General features: G+C 45.8%; 1 protein-coding gene across 24 annotated transcripts in view; it reads left to right on the forward strand.

Moving 5' to 3' along the window:
* Positions 1-20,000, forward strand: part of Lar (tyrosine-protein phosphatase Lar) — a 938,228-nt gene that overhangs the window by 412,487 nt on the left and 505,741 nt on the right. For 2 of the 24 annotated variants that reach the window (XM_086550314.1, XM_086550320.1), the window contains exon 1: positions 5,505-6,107. The exons of the other annotated variants lie outside the window; for them this stretch is intronic. The gene's annotated coding sequence lies outside the window, so the exon portion shown is untranslated. Of the gene's footprint in view, positions 1-5,504; positions 6,108-20,000 lie in introns of those variants that run through there. 24 annotated transcript variants of the gene reach the window in all.

The raw sequence follows: 20,000 nt of genomic DNA on the forward strand, positions 1-20,000 counted from the left end.
GAAAAGGAACTGAGCTGACTGAATGAAGAAGTGGGGGGGGACCAGCAGAGATAGTGATTAGAAAGAGCGAAGGTGGAGGAAAGCCCTTAGTTGCGCAGGACTGAAGGCCAGGCATAAAGACGAGAATGCTGTTTATTTGGAAGTGTTGAGGAATATGCCGGCGGTGTTATTGCCAACGGGGTAGGGGGAGAGGGAGTGGGAAGGGGAGCGCAGGGAAGGAAATGAAAAGGCGGGAAAGGGAAAGGCAAATGAGAAAGAAGAAGCGCGACCAAAGGTGAGGGTCTCTTGAGCACGAAAGGAGCCGAAGATATGGCAGGGAACGAAAAAAATGGAGGTATGGGGACCCGACAAGGTGGTAGAGATGGGGAAGGGGGAGGAAAATGGGTAGGAGAAGGGGAAGGGGAAGGGGAGGGCAGTGGTGATGATAGGTTTTGGTTTAGAATGTATGTTGCGTTGGCGGGACGTGCTCGAAAAATATGTATTTTTTAGAAATTGTTCAATACAAAAGTATATTCGAACATAAAGCGATTTTACAAATTAAATTGTGTACAGCTTAGTGGCAGCGCGGGTATCTGTATTTTTTGTGAATTCTTGTTTGTTTACATGGATTACTCTGTGTTTCCGGTTATTTGCATAGATATTATCTACAGGCTTGCATATGGCACGCATAAAGGATGTGTGTCAATGTGGATACGGATGTAAAGTGGGTACAGGGAGAGGGAGAAAGAAAACGAGAAAGAGGAAGAGATAAAGGAAGAGGAAGCGAGAGAGGTAGACAAACAGACAGACAAAGAAGCGCGAGCACAAAATGTTTGCATGTGTATGTGTGTGTGTGTGACTTTAAGCGATATATCAGGGTGAAAGTTAAGTATTTGCGAGGCTATATATTTAACATTATAAAATGAGAGAGCAAAACTACTTTCTGCAACGTTATTATAGACAATAGAACAGGGTCGTAGTGTGCGTGCCGAAGAGGAGGACGAGGAGAAGAAGAAAGAGAAGGAAAAGGAGAAGGAGAAGGAGAAAAAGAAGCAGAAGCAGAAGGAGGAGGAGGAGGGAAATGGGAGGAGGAGGAGAAGAGGAGAAAGAGAAGGAGGAGGAGAAGAGGAGAAAGAGAAGGAGGAGGAGATAGAGCAGAAGCAAGAGGAGGAGGAAGAGAAGGAGAAGGAGGAGAAGGAAGCGGCGGCAGAGAGGCGATATATTCTGCAGATATTTATTCCCCCGTCGCACTGAAAGCCTCCGTTGGATTTGTTTTCTTCCTGCAAGTCGCGATTTATCTAAGCCAACAGGTGTACAGGATTTACCACGGGAACGCCGCGTGAAGGTGGCGTGACACATGCATATCAGGTATGTGTGTGAGTGTGGGAGGGGAGGGCAGGGGAGGAGAAGGGGGGAGTGGGGGCAGTGGTTGACGGTGGAGTGAGTGAGTGACACCTTACCATGCGGGTGGGCGGTGGAGGACACAGGCAAAGACGTGATATTAGTGCTGCGCGGGGTAAAAGAAGGGGAGGGGAAGGGGGGGGGGGTAGTCGACCGAATAGAGATAAAGAGTTGTTGAGGAGTTGGGTCGGAGGGGATGAAGTATAGAGGGAGGAAGAGGAAGAGTGAGGGTGAGAGTGAGTGTAAGTATAATAAGAAATAAGAGTGTACTAAATGAAAGTGAGAGAGAGAGAGAGAGAGAGAGAGAGAGAGAGAGAGAGAGAGAGAGAGAGAGAGAGAGAGAGAGAGAGAGAGAGAGAGAGAGAGAGGGAGGGAGGGAGGGAGGGAGGGAGGGGGAGAGAGAGAGAACGAGGGAAAGAGAGAGAGGCAAGCAAACAGGCAGGCAGGCAGGCAAACGCGGGGCGGAAGGGGGAGAGGGTGATCCCAGGGACTGTGGGGGAGCAGGCTGAAAAATGGAATTAGATTACAAGTCTTTCTGTCCTATTCTTCAGTCGGAATAGCACGTCTTGGGAGAAAATTGATTGTCCTGCGAGGAGACAAGAAGGAGCTAAACACACAGTCGCTTAATGTATCACCGCCATTTTAATCCTCCCTTCCCCTTTCCCCCTAAAGTAAAAAAAAAGAAAAGAGAAAAAAAAGAGGGAAAGTCATGTAATTATAGGAGAATACACGAGGACGAACGTGCACCTCGAGAGCTACAACTTCAGAACAAGACCGAGCAGTAAGTGTGGATGGCCGGGAAGGGTGGCGAGTAGGCAAAGGGGAGAACGAGTGGAGGGCGAAAGAAAGGGGAAGGGAGGAAGAAGAAGGGGGGGAGAGGAAGGGAGGAAGAGGGAGGAGGAGAGGGGAAGGAAGGAAGAAGAAGAGGGAGTAAGGGACAGGAATAGAAAGGAAATGAGTTTGTTGGTATCGACTGAGAGGCTCTGCCCCAAGTGATCAAGTTTTCGGTGAGGGGGAAGAAACAAAACGAAGCAAATAAACTCATAAGATCACGGTAAGAAAACAGAACGAGAAGTACATGCAGGCTGTATGGATTTATCAGAGGAAGTCCTTTCTCTCTTTCTCCTTTCTCTTTCTTTCTTTCTCCCTTTCTATACCTCTCTTTTTCCCTTTTTCTTTCTCTTTCCTGCTTTTTCTTTCTCTTTCTCTCTCCCTTTCTCTTTCTCTTTCTCTCTCCCTTTCTCTTTCTCTTTCTCTCTCCCTTTCTCTTTCTCTCTCTCTCTCTCTCTCTCTCTCTCTCTCTCTCTCTCTCTCTCTCTCTCTCTCTCTCTCTCTCTCTCTCTCTCTCTCTCTCTCTCTCTCTCTTCTCTTCTCTCTCTCTCTCTCTCTCTCTCTCTCTCTCTCTCTCTCTCTCTCTCTCTCTCTCTCTCTCTCTCTCTCTCTCTCTCTCTCTCTCTCTCTCTCTCTCTCTCTCTCTCTCTCTCTCTCTCTCTCTCTCTCTCATCTCTCTCTCTCTCTCTCTCTCTCTCTCTCTCTCTCTCTCTCTCCTCTCTCTCTCTCTCTCTCTCTCTCTCTCTCTCTCTCTCTCTCTCTCTCTCTCTCACACACACACACACACACACACACACACACACACACACACACACACACACAGAATGGTGAAATGAAGCACATAGGATAGTCTGAAAGATAGCCCCCGTCAAGGCCGTGGATGGGCGGGAACATTAGGTCGAGTTTCCCGATAAAGTATATATATTTGCGTTGGTAAAATTCCCATAAAAATGCACGAAATCACAGGTCCGGACATGATGATTTGGAATTATGATAAGCGGAACCATGGAAATTTTCATATTGTGGACTGAAAGCAAAATCATGTATCGTGTACTTACCTACGTGTGGTGGAAAGGTTGAGGTGGTGCTTTGGTGGTTATCTTGTTCTTCCGCAGAAGCTTGTGTGGTGCTTCTTACGCAATGAGATCACGGTGCAATCTCTTTCTTGTTGTGTTCCCCTTCCCCTCTTATCCACTGCTGTTTACGCGCACACATATGTTGCCTTCCTGGCCGTTTGATTATTTATTGTTTGTTATGTTTATGTGGTTGGCTGATTCCTTACTAACACATTTTTTTTTCTTTTGATTGTTAGATTCGTATTATATTTACTACCTTTTCCATGAGTTTTTCACCGTTTGGATGTGCACCAGATAGAAATCGTCGCGGGTACTCGTGACTCTCCTCAAACAGTCCCCGACGCCCGGAGGACAGGAGCGGTAGTTTCGCTGTCCACGTGTTAGGAGCCTATAGCCGAGGAGAAAGCGGCTGGCGTCGTCGGCTGGCTCGTCATGCGAATTTAACTTCGGCGGTGTCGGCGGTCTGCTCTGAGGGTGAGACTTGTTGCTTCCGAGGAACAAGCCTGTTATTGTTATTGATCCTCTGCGTTTCCTGACGCTTTTCTGCCCAATTACCACGTGGGACACACTTCATGTTGCTCAGCTAGAATCTACGTGATTGACAAACTACAGTTGCATTGCACCGAGTCTTCAGTTTGTTTCAGATGGATCTTGGCTTGCTTTTTAGTCGTGAGGCAAGGAGACGGGCATCAAACTCGTCCTAAATCTCAGGTAAACTTTTCTCGCTGGGCAGGTACGACCATGAAAAAAACGGCTGTAGTCGGAACCCTATAAACCATTTGTATGCCATGCCTAATGCGACCATTAGGTTGTTTATTTGTACATTTACGAGCGCTAATCAATGGTACAGCCGCTGGTCCTGTTTACGAGTTTGTGGATCGAAGCCGGATCCAAATTGCTTCGCCTTATATAAACTTGTTTTCTTTGGATTTTATTTTAGTTGCAAGATCAGTACCTGAACGATTTTCAGTGTATTAAATATATATTTTCAACGCGATTTATTTCCGGGTGAACCTGGCCATACTAACTGGTGCTGCAAGTTTAGTAGTATGAAACATAGGCAATGCAATCGTTTGAAGACTTCACATGGAACCAATCTGCTTCCAAGATTCAATTGTAGGAGCCGTGCTGAGAGCCACCTTTGCACTATAGTATTCGCAAAATGTAAAGGCTATTCTCAAGGTGTGAGGAGAGAATCGGAATGGCAGCCCTTAAGACAACTCGAGGAGTCCCTCCCTCACGACTCGAGCCTGAGTTTCAAGTGCCACACATTGCTAGAGAGATGTCAGAAAGGCACGGGCGGGGAGGCTGGGGTTGCGTCGTGAATCATCCGGTGCCACAGGTGAGCTGTCACTTACCCCAGAGCAGTACTAAATTCTCTTTAACGATGGCGAGGATGGGCCCAAGGCGATGATAAGACTTTCGAAGGTTGGTGGATTTTATCATGACAAAGGAGATGGCGGGTAGATGCAGTCTGGGGCATCGTCGTGTGCGAGACACAGACGCGTGCTGTTTGGCAATAGGTGCGCCCACGTGATGAGTGACGGTGCCGGAGGAGGCGTGACGGGATCGAGAGGCCCCTGGCGGCAGCGGGAGCGAGGCGGCGGAGACGAGCGTGCGAGCGACAGCGTCAGCACTGGCTGTGTGTGTGGCGTCACAGCGTCACCCAGTCAGTCAGTCGCTGTAGTCCTGGCGCAGCCCGCCGCCCCACGTTGGTTGATGAGGCTCTCTGGCCACACACTGCCGACAACTCTTCTTCGCCGCCCGCACTCCACACAACCACGCCCACCACAGCCACCGCCACGCCCTCCACGCCCTCCGCGGCTCGCTTGCACTCAAGACCAGCCTGGCTTCCCACTTGGGTATCTCTGCAAGGCGATCATCGTCTTTGCGCGACATTGCTTATGCTTTGCAAAGAGGTGGTCAAAGATCCGTGTGCTCTGTGACTCGAGGGTCGTACGGGCAGCGGGAAGTTCCCTTCAGACAGGCCACCACCACTGGCTCTTGCAACCGTCGGTTGCATGTGCAACGCCACTCTGACGTTAAAGACAAAAAGCTGAGTGATAACAAAAATGAGTTTGTTTTATTGTCGAAAAACACACCAATAATTGATAAGTTATCGTACAGTGTTGATTCCCGAGGATAGGCGGGGCCAGCCGTAAGCTCCGCCCAACGGGTGAGCGAGGCGCCCCCGTGACCGTCGTCTCCCAGTGTTGCTGTCGTGCCCTGCCGAGGAGTTCCGCTCTACAATCCGTCGCGCTCCTGTACGCCCGCACGCCCATTCTACCCGCCCGTCCACATCCTCTGTCGCGCCCTCACGAAGCCTGTCGGAGGACCGGCAGGAACGACGGATCGCTTCGGGCGAGAGTCGGTCGTGCATGAGGTTCCTTTGATTGCAAGTAACGCAGGTGGCGAAGGCAGACTACCTGTACATGATGTGGGCGGTCAGTGGCTGATGGGCCGGGCTGGACACCGACCTAAACGCCATTGTGGGCGTGGAGTATTGTGTGGGCTTATCCTTCGCTCGTCCCCGCATCTGAGGGCGAGGGAGCAAGAGGCTCATGAGAGCGGGCGTCCCTTCTCCCCATCCTTCAGCTCCTGCTTGCTGAAAATGTGCCAGAGTGCCGCCGCCCCCTCAGTGGCCCTGGCTCTGTGATCTCTGCTGCACGTGCAGGAGGCTCTGTACAGGGGTCCACTCTACCAGACCCGCGACCCAGTGTTTACAAAGAAAATCAGTTAGAAAAAATCGAATGAGGAAAAAAATATCCGCACAGAAGTGATGTGCTTGGTGTGATCTGTTTGTTTGCCAGTGTTCCATAGGTGAGTGTGGCTTATGATTATAGAAACAATTTTCATTGTTTGACAAATGATCGATCATTAGCAATGGGTCGATTTTCTTAATACCTCATCGACAGTTGTGAGGTGGAGGACTGGCCGGGAAAGGGCCAGCCCTTCGAACTACTTACTACTTGCAGAATCCTTGTGTCAGTGGGAAATCGGTGAAGTGTGAGCGCTTCTGTAGCCGACGCCGAAGTGTGACTCCCAAGTGATAATGGCATGGTAGTGACCGTGGTGCTGGACAGTCACCCCTCGCATTAACACGTCCGGAGGGGCGGCCGCTCCACCCCTTCCTTCCTTCCTTCCTTCCGGCGGGAGACCCAGCTTTAACACAGCAAGTATAACACACAAGGACGTGGTATCGTCTCGCTTCTCATGTCACAAGTGCAAAGAAACTGCTTTTCTCTCTTTTTTTTTCTTTTCTATGAGGCGGATCTCATGGCATCCGTGTCCGGATCCTTTTTTTAACATGTGAAAAAGCGGGCCAGGTAGTAGCCCGTGACCGTAGCCTCGAAATCAATACTCGGAGCAGTTGATTCAATGTTCCTTGTGTAATGAGGAAACGTTTTCTACGCATGAGGGACACGGCACTTGTTGTTGTTGTTTTTTATCATGGCGGTAGGTAAAGTGTTTGCGTAGATGTTCGTGCGTGAAGAAAAGGATCGCCCTCCTGTCGGATATTCAGTGTGGAGGATTAGGTGTGCGCGCAGGTGTGTAGGATTTGGGTGAAGGGAAGAGCCGTAGTAACGTAACTTGACTGTGAGAGATGGAAGTGATCTCGAAATGATGGTCTCCGCCTTCCCAATGACGCCACAGCCCTGGAAGGCAAGAGCTCTGGGTGTAAGAAAGAGGGAGACGGGGAAACAAGGTGTAAACATATAGGATATAATATAAAATACGGTATTCTGTTGCTAAGGATACAAAGTATATCCAAGAGAGATACATATTCCTCTGTGATTTCGGAGCTGGCCATGCCCGTAGCCCTCGCCTCCCTGCAGCTGCCAAGTACGTATCCGGGGCGTCACAATGGGGCGGGGGAAGTCTTAAGGAAGGAGTTTGTACTTCCCCCGCGAGTGAGCCGTGCATAATGTCCTTGGATGCTGGCTTTGTCGCTACACAATGACCCATTATGAAGGCTGGCGGAATATTCTCTTTTACCTGCTTATATTTTTCTTTATAATTTAGTTAATTTATACAATGAAAAAAAGCCAATTTTCATAATCGAGGCCGAGGGGGCGGGGCTGTTTTTAACAATAACAGGCTGTTGGAGTGTGATCACATGACCGAGTATTATAACTCAGAGAGCGAATCACTGCGACTGATGAGTTGGTTGAAAGCGACTAGACAAGCGGAAGGATTTTGTGAGTCAGTCAGCGAGTAGGATCTAGACGAGCCAGAATTATCTAGAAGACCTTGGCAGGTAGAATCACGGGTGGGATACCCGGAGAAATTAATCGTTGTGTTTGATGAAACTGACATAGGTGTTTTTTATTTACCTTTGAGCATGGACGTATTCTCAAACGCGCTCGCTCAAATGAAATATAAACATAAGCGCACGCATGCGGATACGCAGACACTCATTCACTTTAATCACACACACACACAAACGATGACATATGAGTGTATGTAGGTATACTTGTAGATACTTATATATTGAAGGATATAATCTGATCATAATTAATGGCTTGCTGATAATTACATAAGACTACCGGCAATGTTTCGGGTCTGAAACCGAAGAACCTCTGCGGCACTTCACGGCCGTCAGGTTTTGCCATGAGAAGTTATAGAGTGGTGAGAACGGGCGAGGTCTAATAAAGCCGTATGGATTTTGAGTAAGTAAACCCAGACGCTAGAAGGCAATACTCGTAACTCACAAGGCGTTGGTGTCTGAAGGTGGGGATGGGGAGGGCGAGCGGGGGCATGTAAACCTCCAATCTTTTCTTCCCCCCGCCTTTTCCCCCCCCCCCCCTCATCTTCTGCTTTCTGCCCCCCCCCCCCTCATCTTCTGCTTTCTTCCCCCCCCCCCTCCCCTCTTGGCGTCGAGTTTCATGACATGTACTTCGTTTTTGTAATCTTCAACCTTGCCCAGAGGTATCGACATCACAACGGGGTACCGAGAGGCGATCCAGCGAAAGCTTTGAGGGGGAGGGGGAGGGGGGGGAGGAAAAATATGGACCATGAGAAAGTGAGTAAATGAGTGAGTGAGTGTGAGTCAAATATATATATATATATATATATATATATATATATATATATATATATATGTATAACCATATATATTTATATATATATATTTATATTATATTATATAATATATATATATATATATATATATTATATATAATATTATATATATTATATTATATTATATATATATTATATATATATATAATATATATTATATATATATATATTATATATATATTATATATATATTTATATATATATATATATATATATATACATTTATTTATATGTATAACCTTATATATTTATATATATATTATATAATATATATATATATATATATATATATATATATATATATATTATATAATATATATATATATATATATATAATATATATATATATATGTATATTTATACACATATATATATGTATATATATACATATATATGTATACATATATATATTGTATATATATATGGATATAGATAGAGATTGATAGATATGGAAAGAAATAGATAGATATGGATCCAGAGAATGTAGAAGTCTAATAATCTTTTACCCACTGCTAATTTTTGCTAGCAACGAGTCTATTCAGCGAAGCGCTAACAAAGGAAATAATGAGTTGCGTTGCGTAGGACTCTCGCTGTTGCGCGTTATCTGTAGCAAGACTGAAAGGCTCTTTACTGGATATCTAGCAGTCAGAAACTTGATCACTGACGGTTTCCTATCATCATTTTTTTATTCAGCAGTTGAATTTCGTGTATGGGTCAGCCTTACGCTGTCAGGTGCAATTAACGCATGTTTATGTTGGAGAACCTTAGTATTCAACAGCTTAACAGCATACGCCCCTTCTTCAAGTGTAGAGCGGAAACCTTATTTAGAAGCTGTTAATACGAGTGAAGGAGAGGTAGACAGCCCTGCAGGGAGTGAAAGTTCATCGCCCGTTGTTGTTTATTTGTACACAGACAAAGTTCTCTCTCTTTCCCCCCCTTCTCCCTCCCTCCCTTCCCCTCTCTCTCTCTCTCTCTCTCTCTCTCTCTCTCTCTCTCTCTCTCTCTCTCTCTCTCTCTCTCTCTCTCTCTCTCTCTCTCTCTCTTCTTATTCTTTTCTCTCTCTCTCTCTCTCTCTCTCTCTCTCTCTCTCTCTCTCTCTCTCTCTCTCTCTCTCTCTCTCTCTCTCTCTCTCTCTCTCTCTCTCTCTCTCTCTCCTAATATGAACTGTACAAATCATTTAGGCATAGTTCCTATGCCTATTCATGTGTATACGATGTATATAGTATGAATAAACATATTAAAATCAAATCTCTCTCTCTCTCTCTCTCTCTCTCTCTCTCTCTCTCTCTCTCTCTCTCTCTCTCTCTCTCTCTTTTACTTTCGCTCTTTCTCTCTTGGTCTCTCTCCCTCTCCCTCTCCCTTACCCTTTTCCTTAAACAACTAGAAGGGATTACTTCACCCTGTGCTTTCCCCTCCGAATGGAATTTCTTTTTTCTGTTGATGGAACGCGAGTGTATGTTGAATGATTGGGGCTTTGCTTAATTCTTTGCTTGTGGGATAAGGGGGATGAGGATAAAGAAGGATGAGGAAGAGGAAGGAGGAGACGGAGAAGAAAAAGGAGAAGTAAGAAGAGCAAAAAGGTTGATGGTGAAAAAGGAGTAGGTGTTGGTGGTTTTGGTTCAAGAGGTTGAGTAAGTTGAAGAGACGATTGAGGTTGATGACAGGGAGGGAAAGGAGAGGAAAGGAGGAAGAGAATGAGAAAGTATGGTGAGAAAACGGAAAGGGAATAAAAGTTGAAGAAGACAAAAAAACGCAAACATCTCGCACATGCTGAAGAATAAGGGACTGGAAATAACAAATGAAACGAATAGATAATTTTCCAAGAACCACAACCTGGGTAAAGGTGAAAGGAACCTTTTTCTTTTCTTTATTTTTCTTTTTATTTGTGGCGCACCCTTCTTGCTTTCGTTTCTTTCATCTCGAGCTTCTAAAAAGGCGCGGAGCCAGGAACAGACCCATCCTGCACCACCTCAACCTCTACCTCCGACCTCCTCCTCCTCCTCCTCCTCCTCCTCCTCTGCTTCCTCCTCCTCTGCCTCCTCCACCACCTCCTCCTCCTCCACCTCCTCCTCCTCCATCTCCTTCTCCTCCTCCACCACCACCTCAACCTCCACCCCCATCCACACACCCCCTATCCCCACCTCCACTTCCACCACCACTTCTACCTCCACCTCCACCTCCACCCCCACCCCCACCCCTACCACCCCTACCACCCCTACCACCCCTACCACCACCGCCGACATCCTTTACCGCGAGCATGTGCAGCTCTTCAGGACGGACATGACACAGGAGGCTCGGAGGCAGACAAGGCTAACGGACAGGAAGACGGACGGAGTGCCAGGGTGAGAGGAAGGGGGGTGGGAGGGGGGAGGACAGAATGAGGGGGGGGGTGAACAACGGGGATTCGCAAGGAGTCTGGTGTTGCTGCTGGCGAGGCAAGTTTGTTTCTTTCTTTCTTTCTATCTATTTTTCTTTTAGGGGGTGCACAAAAAGCATTATTTACAAAAGAAGTTCGTTGTAATTGGACTACTTCTGTTTGTTTATTTTCTATACCGTCCTAATTTTAGAATTTCCATCATCTTGAGAGATTTTGTTTTTGTTTTGGTTTCTCTACCTTCTTCAGCTTCATTTTCTTTCCATTTCCCCCGCGGTGAATTCACACCATATTGCATTTACGCCAAAAGATAACGACGATAGCCGCCCGCGCTTACCGTTGTACATCGCCATGCAAATACAGTATCAGGCATCACCAGTGCCCCGCCTTCTCTGAAGTCATTTGGCAGCAGGAACTAACCGACCGACCGTCCGGTAACTAGACGAAGGTTCCAAAGAGACGTCGTGAATACCAAGAAAGAATTGTTGTACTTTCTTATTACACGAGTCGTATATTACCGTTTTTTTTCTCTCCCACTCCCTTGGCTTTCCAAACATGCAAGCATTGTGTTACGCAACGATTGCAATTGCTTCTGCAACAACTCCATTTTTATGCCTTGAGGGTTCGTGCATTTTTTATTTATTGTGTGACTATTCATGGAATGCGATCTATTCATTATTCCCGTTACTTTTTTATTCTTTATTTCTTGGGTTTGAATTATATAATGTGATTTGACTATGCAGTGTAATTAGTATGAATAGCTGTTATCATCGCATTGGTATTAAAATCGATGGCAAAGGATATATATATATATATATATATATATATATATATATATATATATATATGCATTTACTTTTTCTTTCTCCCACACTCTGTTTGTTGCGAGTACGTGATTTTAGCCTTCTCATTTTAGCAATCACTGTAGCATTAAACTTTTTAAGTCGGGGCACTATATCACCACCACTTTATGCTCCGTTTCTTCTGACCTGGAATGCTGCCCGTTGGCGCAGGACAGCTTCACCTGTAGGTTTGTTGAAACAGAGGCTCAAGGAAGGTTAAGTCAACACGATAAACTTTGGACTTGGCACAAGTGAGCGGGGAAGGGGGAGGAGGGGAGCGTCACTTGATGATCTCTTGCTGGGTCTTCGTCGCCGCGTCCTGCACGACTGCACGTCCCCTGTCTCGTGATGCCGAGGATGGTGCGATATGGGATGTCGCCTCAACCGGTGCAGTGGCTGCTGGGAGTGCGGATAGAGCTGCTAATAGCGCCAAAAAAGGGGAAATCGCATACCCAGTATTGAAACATCTTGAATTTACTCTGTTGAGTGTCTACCTCTGTGCGACGAGCTCAGTCAGGTGTGATTTGAAGTCTTTTTTTTTCAGTGGAGGATGGAGCGCCTGCATTGGTGTGCTCACGAGGGTTAAAAAGGCTGATCCGCTTCCTTATAGGCGCGCTCTTCCATGCGATGTTGATACATTGCAAGAAGGAGATACGTCGGCGATGAAAGCTTTACGGCCAGAGGCTTTGGCGTGAAAGTAATTGCCGTAATTGGGAGATGTCTTGAAGTTATTTTTTCGTTCCGATTCGTTTTTTTCGAGCTCCTCTTTACCTTCAGCCTCTTCCTTGCTCTCCTCCCCCCCCTCCTCTCGCTTTTCCTCCTCGCCCCTCCTCTTCCTCTCCTTTCTCTCGCTTTTCCTCATCTGGATTCCCTAACTTTTGTTCTCCTATTATTCCTCCTCCTCCTCCTCCTCTGCATTCTCGTTTCCCCTCTTCCACTTTCCTTTCCCATCCCTTCACCTTCTCTTTATCCATTCGTTTCTTAATGTTGTCTTCGAAGTAAAGAATCATCACACGAGAATCACTTTCCCTTCGTCGAAGCCCCTCTTTCGGGCGAAGATGCTACTTCCCGGAGGCTTGCAGGCGGGTATGAAGGATGAGGCATGGGCGGGCTCAGTGGGCGAGTCTTGAGTGCCGGGCTGAATCATCCGCTTGGCCATAATGGGTGGGTGTATGCAAGGTCAGTAAGCTGTTTATAGATTTTATACATAAAGGTGGGGAGGGCTGTCTCGTGACGTCGTATAACTTTGTGCGTGACGTAATAGTGTGTTTGTCTCGTCTGGCGCTGAGCAGAATGTCAAAATATCTATTTATCTCTAGCTTGTCGGCCCGTGTTATATGCAAATTTCGGACTTGGGAGCAAATTTGATATCTAAACGGTTTGGTCTGTAGCAAATACATATGTAACCCTTTCTAAAGTAGTATTAATGATTCTATCTCTCTCTCTCTCTCTCTCTCTCTCTCTCTCTCTCTCTCTCTCTCTCTCTCTCTCTCTCTCTCTCTCTCTCTGTCCCTCTCCCTCTCCCTTCCTCTCCCTTCATCCCTCCTCTCTCTCTCTCTCTCTCTCTCTCTCTCTCTCTCTCTCTCTCTCTCTCTCTCTCTCTCTCTCTCTCTCTCTCTCTCTCTCTCTCTCTCCCTCTCCCTCTCCCTCTCCCTCCTCTTCCTGTCTTTCCTCTTCCCCTCTCTCCTCCTCTTCCTCCTCCTCCTCCTCCTTCTCCTTCTTCTCCTCCTTCTCCTCCTTCTCCTCCCCCTCCCCACCCCCAATTCCTCAGTCGCCTTCTCTTCGACCTACTCCGCCTCTTGGAACACCACTCTTTCCTCCTCCTCATCCTCCTTCTCCTTCGTCTCCTCCCCCCTCCCTTCTGAAAAAAAATGTTGCGATCTGTTTGTAAAAATAATAACATTCTATAACGCAGATGGATATGCGATCATAATTGTAGTATTGATTTTGTTACTGCCAGTTGCATGTGTTGGGGCGGAAACCGAGCGCCCCATCCGGACCTGCGAGCTGCCGTTGGATTCTGGCCGCACTCGTGTTGTGTCTCTCGCTCCATGTTCCTCATACACTTCCCTCATTCGCTCATTTCTGTCACACTTGCATACTACCCCTCCTTACATCCTTAGCCCTTTCATTTATTTCCAAGCTTGATTTTTTTTGCACCTTTTCACACTGCCTGGGCTCACATCCTTAGCATCCTCACTCACTTCCCAAAGTCACTCTTTTTTATTATTTTACACTTACCACTCTCACACCTCACACCCTTCATCCTTTCACGCTTCCCACTCTAACACCCTTCTCACCCTCATATTTCCTGTCGTGTACAATCCCCACTCTAGTGCGCCTCTTGGCCCTGGCTCCTTGTTTCACCCTCATATCCTTGCATCATCCTTATCAGGCCTCTTGTGTCGTTTCGCTTCACACGTCGTAGCTTCATTCCATGTCGTTTTTTTTCACGCTCACTTATCATGATGTTCCTTCACCTTACTTCGCCTTGCCTCGTGTCTCACCTTCCACCATTTCACATTAATTTTTTAAAAAGGGGTAACACTGTTGCATTTACAAATTGATCTTATCCTTAAAGAAATATCTTGCAGTTAGAATCTTTGAAAATCCGGCGTTGTTTATCTCATCTTTAAGAACGCCACGGCAACGCTGTTAGGGGTAAAAATAACGCCAGATCAGCATTGGAGTCAGAGTGAAAGCGAACATGAAGTCTCGTCAGTAAAGTAATCGGTAAAAAGCATAATTGATAAATGAGCAAATAACAAGGAGGAGAAACTCGTAAGCACCAGAACCAGCTCAGCTACGATTTTTTTTTTTACAACCCGCTTCTTGAAAATTACAGTCTGAAAGAAATCAGCCAAGGCCATAAGGTCTCCCAACCCGCCTTCCCTTTTTTCCTATTGCGGTCGCCGCCGCAATCTTGCCTTTCATCTCGTAGGGAGTGGGGCAAGGGGGGGGGCGATTGCGGTAAAAATCTTCTTACGAAAGAGAGATTTTCATCGATGCCGTTTGATGACGAATCTCATAAACATCGGCGCGGAAAAGAAGCGATCGGGCCAAAGAGGCGACTTCTCGTAAGTATTTCGCGGACGAAGAATTTTTTTTCTCTCTCTTTTTTTCCCCGGCGCGGCGAAAGACGAGGGAGAGGAAGGCCCGTGTGGGTGGGTATGGGTTGGAGGATGTAGGATTAGAGGGGGGTGGCATTTAGGGTGCGGGTGACGGGTGAAGAGTTGCAAGGAAGGGTGGGAGATGACATTTGAGGATTGGGTGAGGGGTGAGAGTTGGAAAGGGGGCCGAACAGAGAGGGGGGTATTTAGGGAGACGTATTGAGTTGGGGGGAGGGGAGGCTTTTCCCTTCGCTTCATCCACATCGTAGTGGGCGCCCTGTAAATATGAAGCGGGAACGCCCGGGGGAGCTGCGGGGAAGGATTGAATTACGCTTCCATGATGGTTATTGTAGGGGGTCGATGTTCGGGGATGAGAGATACTGTTGAGTCGTGGGAGGGAGAGAGAGAGAGAGAGAGAAAGAAAGAAAGCGAGAGAGAGAGAGAGAGAGAAAGAGAGAGAGAGAGAGAGAGAGAGAGAGAGAGAGAGAGAGAGAGAGAGAGAGAGAGAGAGAGAGAGAGAGAGAGAGAGAGAGAGAGAGAGAGAGAGAGAGAGAGAGAGAGAGAGAATAGGGTGGATGCGGAGCTCGTGGGCGTGATGTGGGTGTAGAGGTGGCTGTGTGGAGGTGGCGGTGAGGGCATTGAATGTTTTTTTGTGTGTCGAAGCGGGTTATGGGGGAAGGGGAGAGGGAGGAGGGGGGTTGTCTGGCTGGCTGTCTGACTAGGCTTCTCTCATAAACATTGAAATGAAAATTCACATTGCATCTGAGATCCAAAGTCTAGATTTGTTTATTTGGCTTAATTAATTGTGCATATTTTACGAATCATTTGTGCCGCTGAAGAGAAACTCGACTCGAGCGAGGCTGTGTCGACCTTTCCGAGCATATTCCCCGAAAATAGATGCGTGATTGACGTGGGGATGGAAGCAAGGAGGAAGCCTTTAACATCTTGGTAGAAAATATGTGAAGGAACCGATCGGTAAAGCTATCCAGTGTATAACTTATATTAAGAGGAAGACATTGACGGACGAGAAATAGAGACGAGAGGGAAATATGTGTATTTCTAATGATAGTGATGCTAACAATAGTAGTACCAATAACAGTAATAACAACAATTTCCATTTCCATTGTGTGATGCAGTCCGGGAGAACGGCATTCTAGATTCTGGTTTATTTACAGACCTACAATTACGTACGAAGGAGGATGAAAGAGTCTTTTATACTGAAAATCAATCTGTAAAATGGGCTTTGGTGGCAGACAGATAAGAGCTCGTCGTATTATTCAATGGTACGCAATATTCAGAAGGGAGGAATGGGATATATAGTGACAGCGTAAGAGGGATTTATGCGTGGTATAGTGTCACGGCTGTTAGTATAGAATTTGAAGGTTTATTGAGCGGTATCACTCGAAAAGGTTGTTCAGGAACATCAACATTTTCCCGTCGGTGCATGATTAGATTACTCGTATTTTGACATTTGTGTTAAAATTAGCCTCTTTGTCGCTGCCCATGAAACACGTTGAAAATCAGCTCTCACTCCACGCCAACGTTACTACTCCCCTCCTCTCCTCCTTCACTCCTTTTCTACTCGATTTCCTCTCCCCCTCCACTCCACCCAAAGACTAAAGAGGGTCTGTAAGAAGCTCTGAAGAGAGCTTGGAGCTTTGGGTTACTTCTTGGAGCTTTTTTGTCCCTGTGCCCCATTCTGACGGGAGCGGTCGTGCGGGCGAAGAGAGGGGAGCTAGTAATATTGCCTGAATCTCATGTAGGTCCGTCCCCAAGGTGGCCTCACGCATGGCATGCGTGGCGGTGACGCAACCGCATGACAGTAGGGCCTCATGTTGGTCCGTATCCGGCATTGCTAAGAAAAGCGAGCACCTATTTCAATGGCCGCCGTGTGTCTAGTCGGGCTTAATGGCAACGTATTTATGGCCAATGGTGTTATCCGATGATATTTTCGTGGTTTGTTGTTATGATTGGCGGGGGGGGGGGGATTGTTCTGTGTTTTTTTTATGTTGTTTTGTGCCTCGAATCGGTGTGCTATGATAATTACTTTTGATTCTATTGACCTCCCTGTTTATGCTCTCGCCTCGGTTTGCTTCGTTTGCTTTTTAATTTTTGTTCATTGATTTGCTTTGTTTTATGTAATTGCTTGTCCTGTTATTGTATCTGTATATTTATTTATTTACAATTTTACCTCTTCCTCTTGATGTATTTGTGTATTTAATAATTCATTAATTTACCTAGAGTTAGAAGTAAGTTACAGGTACCGTCTCCTCTGCCCGAGGTCCCGCCGCCATGAATTGTTAACCCCCAATATTCGAGCCCCAAATGTCAGCTTTGTGTATCCGGCTTGGGTAGTCGGGCGAGTCGTAATCTTTCTCTCTTTTTCTCTCTTTTTATTATTATTTTTTTTTTTATGATGGAGATGAAAGGGCATGGAGTTACGCATCGTGTAGAGAATGAATACGTTAGCTTAGGGTCGAGGAGGGAGGGTTATTAAGTTTCTTGTTCCGATTTTCATTTTTATTATACTTTGGAAAGGATGTGGGAAGAAAGAAAAAAGACATTTACTTAAATGTTTTTTTTTCTATTCTCCTCTCTTTGATAATGTATGATACTATCTTTCAGTCTTCTTCCAGTTTTATATTTTTTTATATCCCATTGTATGTTCATTGTATTTTTAAAATGCGTTTCATATATTCTTTCATATATTCACAATGTAATCTTGATTGGTCAGGACAGCCAAAGGCCCAGTCAGAAATGGCGACTCTGCATCCCACTTACCAGTTAACCTGTTTCTTTTGCCGCCGAGGAGTAGCAATGTTAGTATTCTCCATGACGGCTGTGTCGGGCATGGGCGGGCCAAGAGATGTGAGCTCCAGTATTTCTTTTCTCTCTCCTCTCCTGCAGCGGGAGAGTACGTTCGTGCAAAGTTATATTGAAATATAGTTGTGGTATTGTTTCTTTCTTCCTCTCTCGATATTTCTGTCTCTCCCTCTTGCTGTCTTTCTCTATCTCTCTCTATCTATCTATCTATCTATCTATCTATCTTCTATTTATCTATCTATATATCTATCTACTATTTCCTTCCCCTCCCCTCCCCTAACCATTACTCCCCTCCCCTCCCCACTACTCCCCTCCCAACCTTCTCCCTCTCCCCCCTCCCCCTCCCCCTCCTTTCCTCTCTCACTCCTTCATTTTGTTCTAGTATTCTGTTAGCCATGATATAGTTCGATTTGTCTTGTGAATTCCAGGCAGGTTTTCCCACGATGAGGTTGAAAGGGTTAGAGGAGGTATGAGTGGAGGTGGAGGAAAAAGTAAAGGAAAAGGGGGGCGAGGATGAAGAGGAAGTGAATGAGGAGGAGGAGGTGAAGAAGGAGAACGGGAAAGAGGAGGATAGAGATAGAAGAGGAAAAGGTAAAGAGTTTCAAACTTTCTCTGACTGCACTATCCTCCACACAACTTCCAAGCAATAAAGTTATTTCTGTCGCCATTACACCCGTCGCTCAACCATGTTTATCGTGCCTGTAGGTGTGACATGACCGCGTTCGTTAGCATTTGCCTATTGATCAGCGTATTGTTTGCAACTATTCAATCATACCGATACACCGCAAAAAAAAAATAATAAAAAGGAAAACAGCTACGGCGCCACGCCCTCATTTGTTATGCCTTTCGCCTACGTACCCCCCAATGCCCTTCGTCCCCCCCCCTTCCCCTCAGTACTACGTAGAACAACACTTTATGTACAGTTTGCGAGTTGTACACCATCGGGTTATTCCTGTGTAAAAGTAGATGGAACGGTTTGTTTCCCATGTTTTTTTTTTTTTTTTTTTTTTTTCCTTTGAAGACTGTGATTGTTGTGTTTAATACATATGAAAATAGCGTATTTCACGTGTTCAGATTCGTGGTGGTGACACCCGACTCCCTACGCGGATACAGCAGAGGAAAAGGGGAAATGTGATCTTTGTGAGCGAGGGGAAACAGGGATTTTAGGAAGGGTTAAAGGAGAAAGAAGCTGGGACCATTTTTAATGCACGTTGGCTTTCGTGGCTGACCGCCTCCGCGCGCAGTCAGTCAGCTGCAGAAGGAACGGAAGGGGCAGGGCAGTGGCTTACTGGACGCTGTGTCGTAAATGCAACCTGTCAGCTGATTTATGGCCACGGGTCGATGCCGTGCTGTTTAAGGTTTGGCTTTTTGTGTCTTTGCTAATTTTAACTTTCGTTCGAACCGATACTTTTCGGAAAGCGTTGCACGCGTTCGCGCTCACTCGGTCTGTTTCTGTCTCTTTCTCTGTCTTTGCCTGCCTGTCTGACTGTCTTTGTTGGTCTGTCTGCTTCTGTCCTTGTTTATCTGTCTGGTTCTCTCTGCCTGTCTCTTTGTCTTCGTCTTTATCTCCTTATCTGTCTTATCTCTATCTTTACCCCCCCCCCTTCTCTCTCTCTCTTTCTCTTTCTTTCTCTCTTTCTCTCTTTCTCTCTCTCGTCTCTGTTCACCCCTCCCCCTCCCTCTAAGCGCTTGCTGAAGTTGGAGATGAAAGATGTGCGTTTCCCCTAAGACTCTTCGTCAGAACCTTTCGATTAATAGTCATTGTGCAACACAAACAAGAAGTCTTGCAAGAGCGTGCGTTATCCAGCGGGACACTTATGTTTTGGGCGTTGCAAACACATGCAAAATGGCTGCGAGAGAAGGATCTTGTTGATCATTGCAAAGGGGATTGTTTTTAATATTTATATTACCATTGTTATTATTATCTTTGTTGTTGTTCAGATAATAATGATAATATCATTATTATTGATATGAATATAATATCATAAATGTAATCAATATAATTACTACCATCATTAATGATATTATTAGTATCATTGTTACAAGTAGTAGAAGTGTGATCATTATTATATAGTTTTCCTCTCTGTGTCAAGTTTTTATCAAGTCTAGCATCCATATCATAAAATGTTCGCCCTGTCATTCTCGTATCGTATAAAAATGTTGATGTATTCTACTACCCTCCCCTCCTCCCCCCACTCCAAAAAGATAGATACAAAAAAAATCCCCAGATTAAAGTCGAAGATAGACATAAGGTTGTAGTAACGAATGAAAGGTTGGCTGTGGTATGTGTGGCTGTAGCCCTCAGGGATTGGTAATGACAGAGTTCAGGGTGATTTTTCAGGGCCATTAATGTTTATTCTGCGGTGTTGCCATCATCTGGAATTTGCTGTGGAAGTTCGGGGGTTGTTTAGTAATTAGACGTCGTTTTTTGCGAAATTAGAGCTTGTATAAAACTCGATATTCATTTATTTTTCACTGAGAC

This window comes from Penaeus japonicus, unplaced genomic scaffold, assembly GCF_977035675.1.
Source record: "Penaeus japonicus unplaced genomic scaffold, GWHDUDI00000001_assembly GWHDUDI00000023, whole genome shotgun sequence".
Taxonomy (NCBI): domain Eukaryota; kingdom Metazoa; phylum Arthropoda; class Malacostraca; order Decapoda; family Penaeidae; genus Penaeus; species Penaeus japonicus.